Here is a 9,845-nt window from a genome sequence, read left to right as displayed (position 1 = left end):
GCAAAGCTGATTGCTGAATCTTTCCTTGGTGCTGTCAAGGTAGCTGGCATTTGGCTGAGTAGGCTGAGTCCCCCAGAAATGCTATTGGAATTTCAACATTGTCAATGTTAATATGCCGGTTGGGAATGAATGTCTCTGATAGTGGCTGTATTCCTAAAGCTACAAGTGTCTAACAGTGATTCTCATACTTTTTGTATTGGTGACCCCTTTCACACAAGTCTCTGAGTGTGACACCCCTTATAAATTAAAAATGGGGGGTTAATTTAATTTAACGGGGGCTTGGGGCTGTCAGCCCCACACATGACTGAGATCAGGGCAGTCAGCTGCCATCTTGTGACATCCTGAGGGGTCAACCCCAAGTTTGAGAACCCCTGCTAGCACCTTCCCTGGCCAGCCCACATTGATATCAATGAAGCATCCTCAGTGGTCTGCCAGTGCTTGCATAATCATGGAAAAGTATCCATTTCTTCTGATGTACTCAGTGGGTGAGGCCAGAAAAGAGATATAAGGCTGCCTATCACCCCACCACATTTCAGGAACTCCATTTCTACAAACTGTAGCAGGGTGACTACCCCGCTCCTGCCCTGAAGGGGTTAAAGCAGCCCGGGAGAGGGCTGTGAATGGGAAAAGCAGGCTGATTGGGAAAGCAGACACAGCTTTGGCCAGTGCAATCAGGACCCAGCTAGCCCTTATAAGAGGGCTGAAGGCCAGCAGCAAAGACAGACACTCTCTCTGACAGACACTCTCTCTAGCTTTTCACCCACACCCACACCCACACCCACACCCTCCCTGGGAAGCTAAGAAGGGTACCTAGGGTGGAGCAGTGCTGGGGAAGGGCAGAGAGTGCTGGGGAGCTCCAGCCCAGCAAAGCTGCAGGCCTAGTGAAAGGCCGATGAAAGGGTACTGGGGTTGCAGGGGCAGTCCAGAGGCAGCTGGTCCAACCCCCCTTGCCGATGATGAGTGGTTCATAGACTGCAGTCTGCCCCAGGGAGCGGGGGCTTGATGGTGACTGGCAGTGGCCACTGAGGCAAGGTGGGGGTAAAGGGTTGGGGGATCCCCTGGGTGGGGACACTCGGACTGTGGGTTACTGCTGGGGCAGAACCCTGATGAGGAGGGCACTTTGGTTGTGGGAGCCAGCGGCAGGCAAGACACGGGCCTGCAGAGGGCGTTCCTGGGTGGAAGAGCTAATTCCCCGGACGACCAACAGGAGGCGCTGTGCCAGTGAGTCCCACCATGCTAAAAAACCCATACACTATTTCCCATACATTACTGTGAGTCACAATCCTGTGTATCAGGAGACAGTTAAGGGCCTTACTTTCCTTGATGACAATGGCCCTAACCCTATGATGGCAGAAATTAGAGGAAAAGGAGTGTTGTGAAAGTTGCTGATGATGGGGAGAATGGAAATTGGCAGCCCTCAGAATGTCATGGGACTATGTGTGCCACCAATCAGCAAAACAGGATTTTTTGAACACACATCTTCTGCAGAATAGTTTGTCAAAAGTTTGACATTAAAAATATCCAATTGAAAAAATCCATTGTTTGTTTTAATTCTTAAATGTAGGCTGTACTGCGCCATTCTGTTCTTAGGCAAAATCCTTCACTGGTTTCAGAAGACAATTCTGCTTAGTAAATGATGGAATGGAACAATATAGCATTGTGTTTGGTATAGGATAGGGGTACAGTATAACTGACATTTAAGTTTCCAGCATTCAGATGCCACTTATAAGTTTTCATGTATCTGTGGCATTTTACAATTCATATTAAAGGAGATTTGTGTGCAGTTTTTAAATTATATAATCACTTCTAAAGAAAGATTGTGTTCCTTTGTAATTTCAATATCACATATGCCATATGGGAGTTTCAGAAGCACTCTTTGTTAGCTTAGGAGACCAAGCTTGAGTCTCCATAGTTTTGTTTGCTTGTTTTTGTTTTTCCTTTTGTGATCATTTAAACCTGGTAAAGTGGGTGTCAAAAGCTGCTACCTTGAAGGGGAACTCTGAGTTGGTAGCATTTTACCCAATTTTCTTAGGTGTAAATAACTACATAAGGTGCAATATAATAGAGAATCGGGCTCCAAGCCTGTAAGGAACTTATGTACAGGTCACAGGCAGGAAGGAGTGATTTGTAAAAGCAGGAGTTCTTCCAAAATCTGAGTGTTTAGCATGTAGGAGACATATGGAGAAAATGTAACTGCACTATTTTTCACTTCCCACACAATACTTAGTCCCCAGATACTGTTTGAATTTAGGGTTTGATCCCTCATCATTGAAATCAATGAGAGTTTTGCAAGGAGGTTCAAACCCTAAGTGCTTCAGGAGTAGGACAAGATCATTAGTGGGATACTTTGCTGACTGCATATACCTACATCTTAGTCCACTGAGGACTGTTTGTGCTGTCTTCTGTTTCATTCTTATCTTCAATACTTCCTTGAATTGCTGCTAGATTGTAAGCAAAAGATCAAGGGGTTGAAGAATTTAGGCTACTGATATTTGTATTAAAACAAACAAAATGATGAATCCACAATTACAGAAATTCCGAAAGTCCTCTCTCTCTTTCTATCCATGTTTTACAAAAGTCCATAAATTACATTACAGGTTGTATTTAATACTTTGCTTAACACTACAAAATATATTTAATTTTATACTAAAGAATAAATTGCCAATGATTCACATCTATTAATTCTGGAATATCTGCCTTTTTACAGATAAGAGGAAGGAAAAACTCTGTTACAGCTACTCCCTGAAAATACATTTTTCCACATCTAAATCATGTGAAAAGTCTAAATTTGGTTAGTGAATTGATATTTCTAAGATAGAAATGTTCAGGTATTTTTAATCCCTGCTGACCAACCTCATCCCTCAAGCTAGAAATACTTTAAAATATTGATCTTTCAAATTGTTGATATTGTACCTTGGAGAAATATGTAAAGCTCTGGTCAACTGTCTAATGGTTATATTAAAATATGACAGCTATGGCTTTTTATGGCAGTCTAAAGATAATTTAATTATATTGAATTCTCATAATTTTTTAAAAAGTTACAGTCCATGTAATCCCAGCAAGAAACATTGTATGTTATAAGTATGAGAGAAATGGAGTTGGTTCTTTACTTGAGCATCGTATTTAAGCATAAAACTGCAACATATTATAGGCCTGATTTATGAAAATGGTAGAAACCCTGGTGGGGAGGGGGATGTTGTAATTACTTTTACTGTGTGATTGAGTCAACTTCACCAAAAGTGATTTAGTGCACACAAATTGAATTTATAAGTTTGAATGTACAACGCTTTTCTGTATTCAACACTTGTCACCAAGAATAGTCAATGCTGAAACTTTACTTTCAAATACAATTTATTTTATTCTAATTCAATTTAATTTAACCCAATAATGGAGATAACTATGTGGGGAAAATGATAGTCTACAAACATTCAGACAGACAAACTGGAATTGGTTTAAATTTTTTGAATGATTGTCTTTTTTAATAATTGGGTGGAGTGCTGACTAAAACAGTATTTTCAATTACTTTTCAGGTCATTAATGTTGATTACATTCTTCTTCTAACCATACGTCTTATTTAATGAAAATGTATGCCACCCACTAAGCAGACATGTAGTTGGAGAACAATACAGCAGGATTTGATTGCCCTATTAACAATAATCATCATGAGACTTTGGGAGTAATAATTTAATGACTTCTTGCACTCTTCTGCTTCTTTTTGGTGGTGCTTATTTAGCAAAGTGTTACAGTGGTGTCTCTAATGAAATTAAAACTTGCCAGCAGGCATTATGAGCTAGAAATTGGCAGGTACTGAAACAGCAGACTTAGAAGGGCTCTAGTGATTGACACTAAAATACTGGCAGACAATAAGATAGCTTGACTCGAACAGAAAGGTTGTGTTCAGAAGGTAAAGAAATTACTCAAGGACTGCCAGCATTTCCATCAAGTTTTATTTAATCACTCCTCATTGCCATACTAGAAAGAAAAACTAAGCATATGGCAAGGAGTTAAGACGGAATCAATTAAAGCCGTGGTTCCCAAACTTGTTCCGCTGCTTGTGTGGGGAAAGCCCCTGCCGGGCAGGTTTGTTTATCTGCCGCGTCCGCAGGTTCGGCCGATCGCAGCTCCCAGTGGCCGCAGTTCGCTGCTCCAGGCCAATGAGAGCTGCTGGGAGCAGGAGCCAGTATGTCCTTTGGCCCGCGCTGCTCCCAGCAGCTCCCATTGGCCTGGAGCAGCGAACCGTGGCCACTGGGAGCCGCGATCGGCCGAACCTGCGGAGGCAGCAGGTAAACAAATGGGCCCGGCCCACCAGGGGCTTTCCCCGCACAAGCAGCAGAACAAGTTTGGGAACTACTGAAGTAGAGAAAAATAAAGGCTTCATATTTTAGGACTTAATCCTGCTCCCATTTAAACTGGATGCAAAAATCCCACTCAGTGTAATGGGAGAAAGATTAGTCGCTACCTGTCCCTTTCAAGAATTCCCCTCTCAGCATCTTACACTGACCAGTGGGAATGGTTCTGCAGTGGCATACGTAGTCTCTGCCTAATATGGTGGAGAGACAAGGTGGGTGAGGCAATATCTTTTATTGGACCAACTTCTAACATGGTAGACAGTTGTTTCAGACTTATATTAAGTAGATGTGTAGCCAGTATTTTTCTTCTTGTAGGGTGGGGGAAATACGAATAATTTCAGCATGTCACAGGGAAAGAGAAGAGTACAGGTATATTGCCTATCTGGCTGCATATTCAACCATATCTCTTTCCTCTTCAACCTATTTTTTGAGATGTATCTGTGACATTTTCCAGATTCAATCGCATAGAAATGACAGTCCACGCTGGGTGCACTAAAGAGGGACCATCTTTCTGAAAGAATATGAACAGCAGCACTGCAGCATGCTCTGAGTATACAGAAATGGAGCACACATGAATGGAGGGAAGTTCAGGCACACATGGATTTATTTATTTATTTTCTGCTAAAACAGGGCATAGTGAGTTTCTTAATCTTTGGTAAACTGGGGAGTTTATGGGTATTTCCTTCATGTAGAACTCTCTTCTCTCACTCTAACAGAGGTAGACTAGGTTGCATAAATGGTTTTGCTCAGCTCCGAGCTGATGACAAAAAACTCATGCTATGCATATCCTGCAGTGCCCTCAGAACTGATTCAGGTGCACAATATATACAACAGCTGCTACTGATTGTAATGTTACTGCTGCTGTGTCACTGGTCTCCTTTACACTATCTGCTGGCAAATATTCTGTTTCCTGAGTTGATCTGGGTGGAAAGCTGGGAAGAAGAAAGACAATAATATAGGATTAGGAGAACATCCTATAATATTGCTTTTCTGCTCTAGAGTGCCTTCTTTCTGAGATCCCCAAGGAACTTGGGCATGGGAGTATCTCCTGAGGAGGAAATATGAACAGCAAATATTTAAAAAGTAGCCATGGGCTCATGTTTGTGATTGCTACTATGATTTACTAGATCTGGAACAAAATGTGGCATTGAGATTGTAGTAAATAGGTCTAAAGAAATCTCTAGATCAGATTCAAAAAGACAGACCACACATGGCCTGACATCAAACCTCTTTATCAAATCCTCCTCCTCTGTATAGCCTCCTTTGTCCTATTTTTCTCTTACTTCACACAGGTCTCATTCCTCTTTTAATTTAATTAATCTAATCTAGTCTAGTTTAATTTTTTGATCCTCTATTACCTCTGCATTTTCAGTACTGTCTTTTCTGCTGCTCTTCTTTCTCAGACATCTCACCTTCATGTTTTCTAATCTCTTGTATTTTTGCTCTGTAAAGCACAACTTGCTAGCTCATGTTATCCTTCTCTCTGTACCGAACATTGCATTGGCATCTCCGTCCACTAACCCAGTTTAACCTCCACATATAACCTTCTGGTCTCACAACCTAGCTGGAACTTGTGGTGCTGTGAGGTCTGCATGCATAGTCCCTAGATATGTGTAGAGAAGAAACATTCCCAAAAGACACCCATTATAATCACTAGGTGAGCTGGGCCAGAGCAATTATCTTGGGTGCCCCTCTTCTCTCTTTTCCAGTGGCCTATCCACACAGTGATATTTGATATAGAAAAAATATAGAGCGCTACATCCTCATCTGGTATAGCTTGGTGTAATTCCATTGACTTTCACAGAGGCAGGCTGATTTACACCATCTAAGAATCTAGCTTATTTTATATAATACAAAGTGAGTCATAACACCTGTGAGATAGAGGAATCCCTTGCTATGGGTACTATTAATGATCTGAAACAAAAAAATAAAATTCAACACTGAGTTCTATCTTCCTGCATTGTAAACAGCCTTCACTCCTCCATTCATAGATTCCAAGGCCAGGAGGGACGTCTGTGATCATCTCCTGTGTAACACAGGCCATAGAACTTCCTTCAGGAAAATAATTCCTAGAGCTTCTCTTTTAGAAAAATATCAATTTACAACACACTGACAGGAGTGTTATGCCTTAATCTGAATTTATATTGTATGGAAAAAACTACTTAAGGAGGCTCTCACACACAAAGGATAAAATTTAATCTTAGCCCACTAATCTTTCAAGACTTTTCACTTGAATAATTCTTCCTCTTCCACATTAGGTGAAGTGACTTTCATCCTGAATTGTAGACTAGTTCTGTCTGAGCTCCATATTTTCTTTTAATGAAAGACCATCCTTCTAATATATGTGGTAAATATCAAATAACTGTATCTAAACCTCCCCAATAGAAGATCTTTGACATTAAGAAAATTAAAATCTTAGTCATAGAACATTTTAACTGTCGTCTGACAGTTAAAGAAATTTGGTGTCGATTTTCGGTTAGATTCAGGTTGCATTATACCCACTGAATGGCCTCTGCAGGAAGAATGTCTAAGTTATTTTTTTGAAACTTACTTTCCAAAGAAAAATAACAAATGTTTTGTCTGGTAATGATGCATTATGCTTGAAGGTTTTCTTTTAGCCTTTCTAATGCTCCCTAGGAAATTATTGGGAACTTCTGAAGCATCAAAATAGAAGAGAAAAAAGATTTATGACTTCAAGTTCCAGGGTCATGTTGCCACACTTCACAGCAGGGATTCCAGGGGCTGGAGAGTCTGTGTTACCACTAAACAAGCAGACTTAGATTTTGCTCCCACTATTGGGAAAGCATAATCTCTCTCTTGCTTCCCCATGCTACAGAGCATGCATGCTAATTAATTAATTAAACAAATTAAAAAGCTTACCAGGCTGGAAAAGAGTCACTGAAAAGGCACTGAAGGGCTTTATATAATAATATAACAAATCAGCTCAAATTTAAAGGGAACTTGGATGATTTTAGGGATCATGTTTTCTTATTTGATACTTAAAAAAAACAAACCTTATTGTTCATTTTATTTGCTGTACTATTTGACCCATCATTGCAACAACTGCTCTCTTTCTGATGTATTTAGACTTGCTGTAGTCTTCAGTGTTTGTAGCTTCTCTCGTCAGCATTTTATTGGAATTGTACCTTTCACTTCCCCAGAGACTTTAGCACTTTCTTTCCTATTATCTATAGTTTACTTGGCTTGTGAGCATTGAGTATAATTTTATTTTCTGTTGCATCTTTCTTCCTAGTCTCCCTCAGCTGTGTTCAGATCTCCCTTGAAATGAAGGGTGTGAAGTTTTATTCTGATCGGTGTAAGTGGCTATATTCTAGCTGGTGATGGTTAGCAGAGAATTCCCCGTACATAGGGGAGTGCTTCACATCATGAAGCTGGCATAGCAAATGTAGACACATACTGTACTCAGCCTATGCGTGTGCAGGATGGGGTGAGAGAGGCTATGTTGGAGTGGAGTTCCATTAAACCTGTTCTCCATTGGCAGGTCCCTAAGGTACCTTTTGGCTAGTGGTGTATGCAAGAACAAGTCTCCAGTTGCTCTAGCTTAAGTCAGAGCTGGGTAGCAGAGGTTCAGACAACTGAAACTTGCTCTTTGCAGCCTTATGGAAACATTTTCTAAAGAGCTCCTAATGGCACCTGTGAATACTTCACATACAATTGTATGTACCCTCAGACGCTTGCACGTACACATGTAAAATGTACACATGCAATTTTGGAGGTATTTGAAAATTTAACCATTAGCTTGTAGTTTCCTTTGGATTAATTGTTGTATATCCTATTAAACCTTAATGTGCAAATAGTCTTTTTGACCTGGATTATAGTCTGTTTGATACTCAGCTCTGTTTTCTCTCACAGTTTACCCTCCTGTCTTCCCTAGTGACTGTTTGAACTGGGATTCTGGATGAAAGCTAGACCATTCCAGACAAGACATACTGTAGCTGATGCTGATAAGTAAGGTAAGGAATCAATGGGGGTGTAACTATTCTCTCGAATCAGATGGTATGCACGCCTTCACCACAATGGCTTGTGATCTTTGGGGCTCCTATTACTAAATCTATAAGGCTCCTGGATGTGATGAAGAGCCTTTTACCTTTGGCTGACCAGAAAGTTGTTACCTTTACTCTCTGATGTAGTTCTCAGAACTGTTATCCATGTTATCTTTGCCACCCTGTCACCTCCAGGTTAAACTATCAATGTGCACTCTTCTTTTGTGTTTGCCAGTAACACTGTTTCCATTCTGCGCACATGTGTAGACCCCATTTCTATGTGATGGGTGCCTGATAAATGAATAAAAATTTAACAAATAGGGAGTTAACCTGCAAGTTTCAAAGATATAATACATCCCTACCTTCTACATATGGGTTCGGCTAACCCATTTCCACGTCTTACTGCATAAAAGAAATTGAATCAGTGATTCTGTTCATGATGTTTCAACAATAATGTCCCATCGTGCCATTGTTATGTTTTCATTTGACACTTTGGTGGCAGATGGTGAAAATTGTCCTTACATATAATTCACAGGCTCATCCCTGCCTGACTGCTGTTTTCTTTGGCATTGCACATCATGTAACTCAGAGCCTCTTAGAGCCCTTGCCTGACTAGCAGAATCCTTTAGGAGTCACTTTACGATGTGGCTTATCTGCTTGTTTTGCTGCTAATAAGTTTCTCCTGAGCAGAGAACTTTCAGAATCCACAAACCAATACTTTTCTGTCTTCCGCTAGACTGAGCTTAAAATCTGACTTTCCCTCTCCAGCCCGTAAACTGTGCTGCATTCTAACTGTTTTCCTTGGGCTTGCGGCCAGCATTGATACTATGTTGTCCTTGAAGCACTGGTTTTTCCATGATGGCACTAGAGAGACCAGTAACACTGTGGTAATGGTAACATGCCATTCTCACACAGGTTGGGTTGCTGAGCCAGAAGAAGAGGAAAAATATGTGTATAACCCTTATGGGAGTCACTGGGCCTTCTCCAGTTGCTTTTACCTTTTCCCTATCTTTGGCATTTTTTTGAGACTGAGCTTTGTTACAGACTTCCAACTTTTATCAGTGGTCTAGGGAAAGATGGCTTCCCTGAGGGCTAACTCAAACAAAAAGGAAGAATGTGCAACATTGTCATAATAAGGCTACGATGGTATCTCTTGTCATAAGATGTGACAGCCTGTATAGGAATATACCACTGAGGTTATTTAAGGGCTTTCACTCACACTGACTTCAGTGGGACTAAGTAATAGATTAAGACGCTACTCTGTGAGTAAAGGTATTATAACCTGGGCTAGAAAGGATGGTCAAGTAGATAGGTTACTGAATTGGGTCGCAAAAGACTTGGGTCCAATTTCCAGCTCATCATCTCTATGTGGTATCGAAATGCTATAATTCCCCTTTCAGAGATGGGGGCCTGAGGCAAAGAGATTCTAAGGGTGGGATTTTCAAAAGCACTGAGTTAGGCATCGGATTTAGGCACCTAACATACTTATGTG

The sequence above is a fragment of the Chelonia mydas genome, chromosome 1, assembly GCF_015237465.2.
Source record: "Chelonia mydas isolate rCheMyd1 chromosome 1, rCheMyd1.pri.v2, whole genome shotgun sequence".
NCBI classification, from domain to species: Eukaryota; Metazoa; Chordata; order Testudines; family Cheloniidae; genus Chelonia; species Chelonia mydas.
This window is presented reverse-complemented; position numbering follows the sequence as displayed.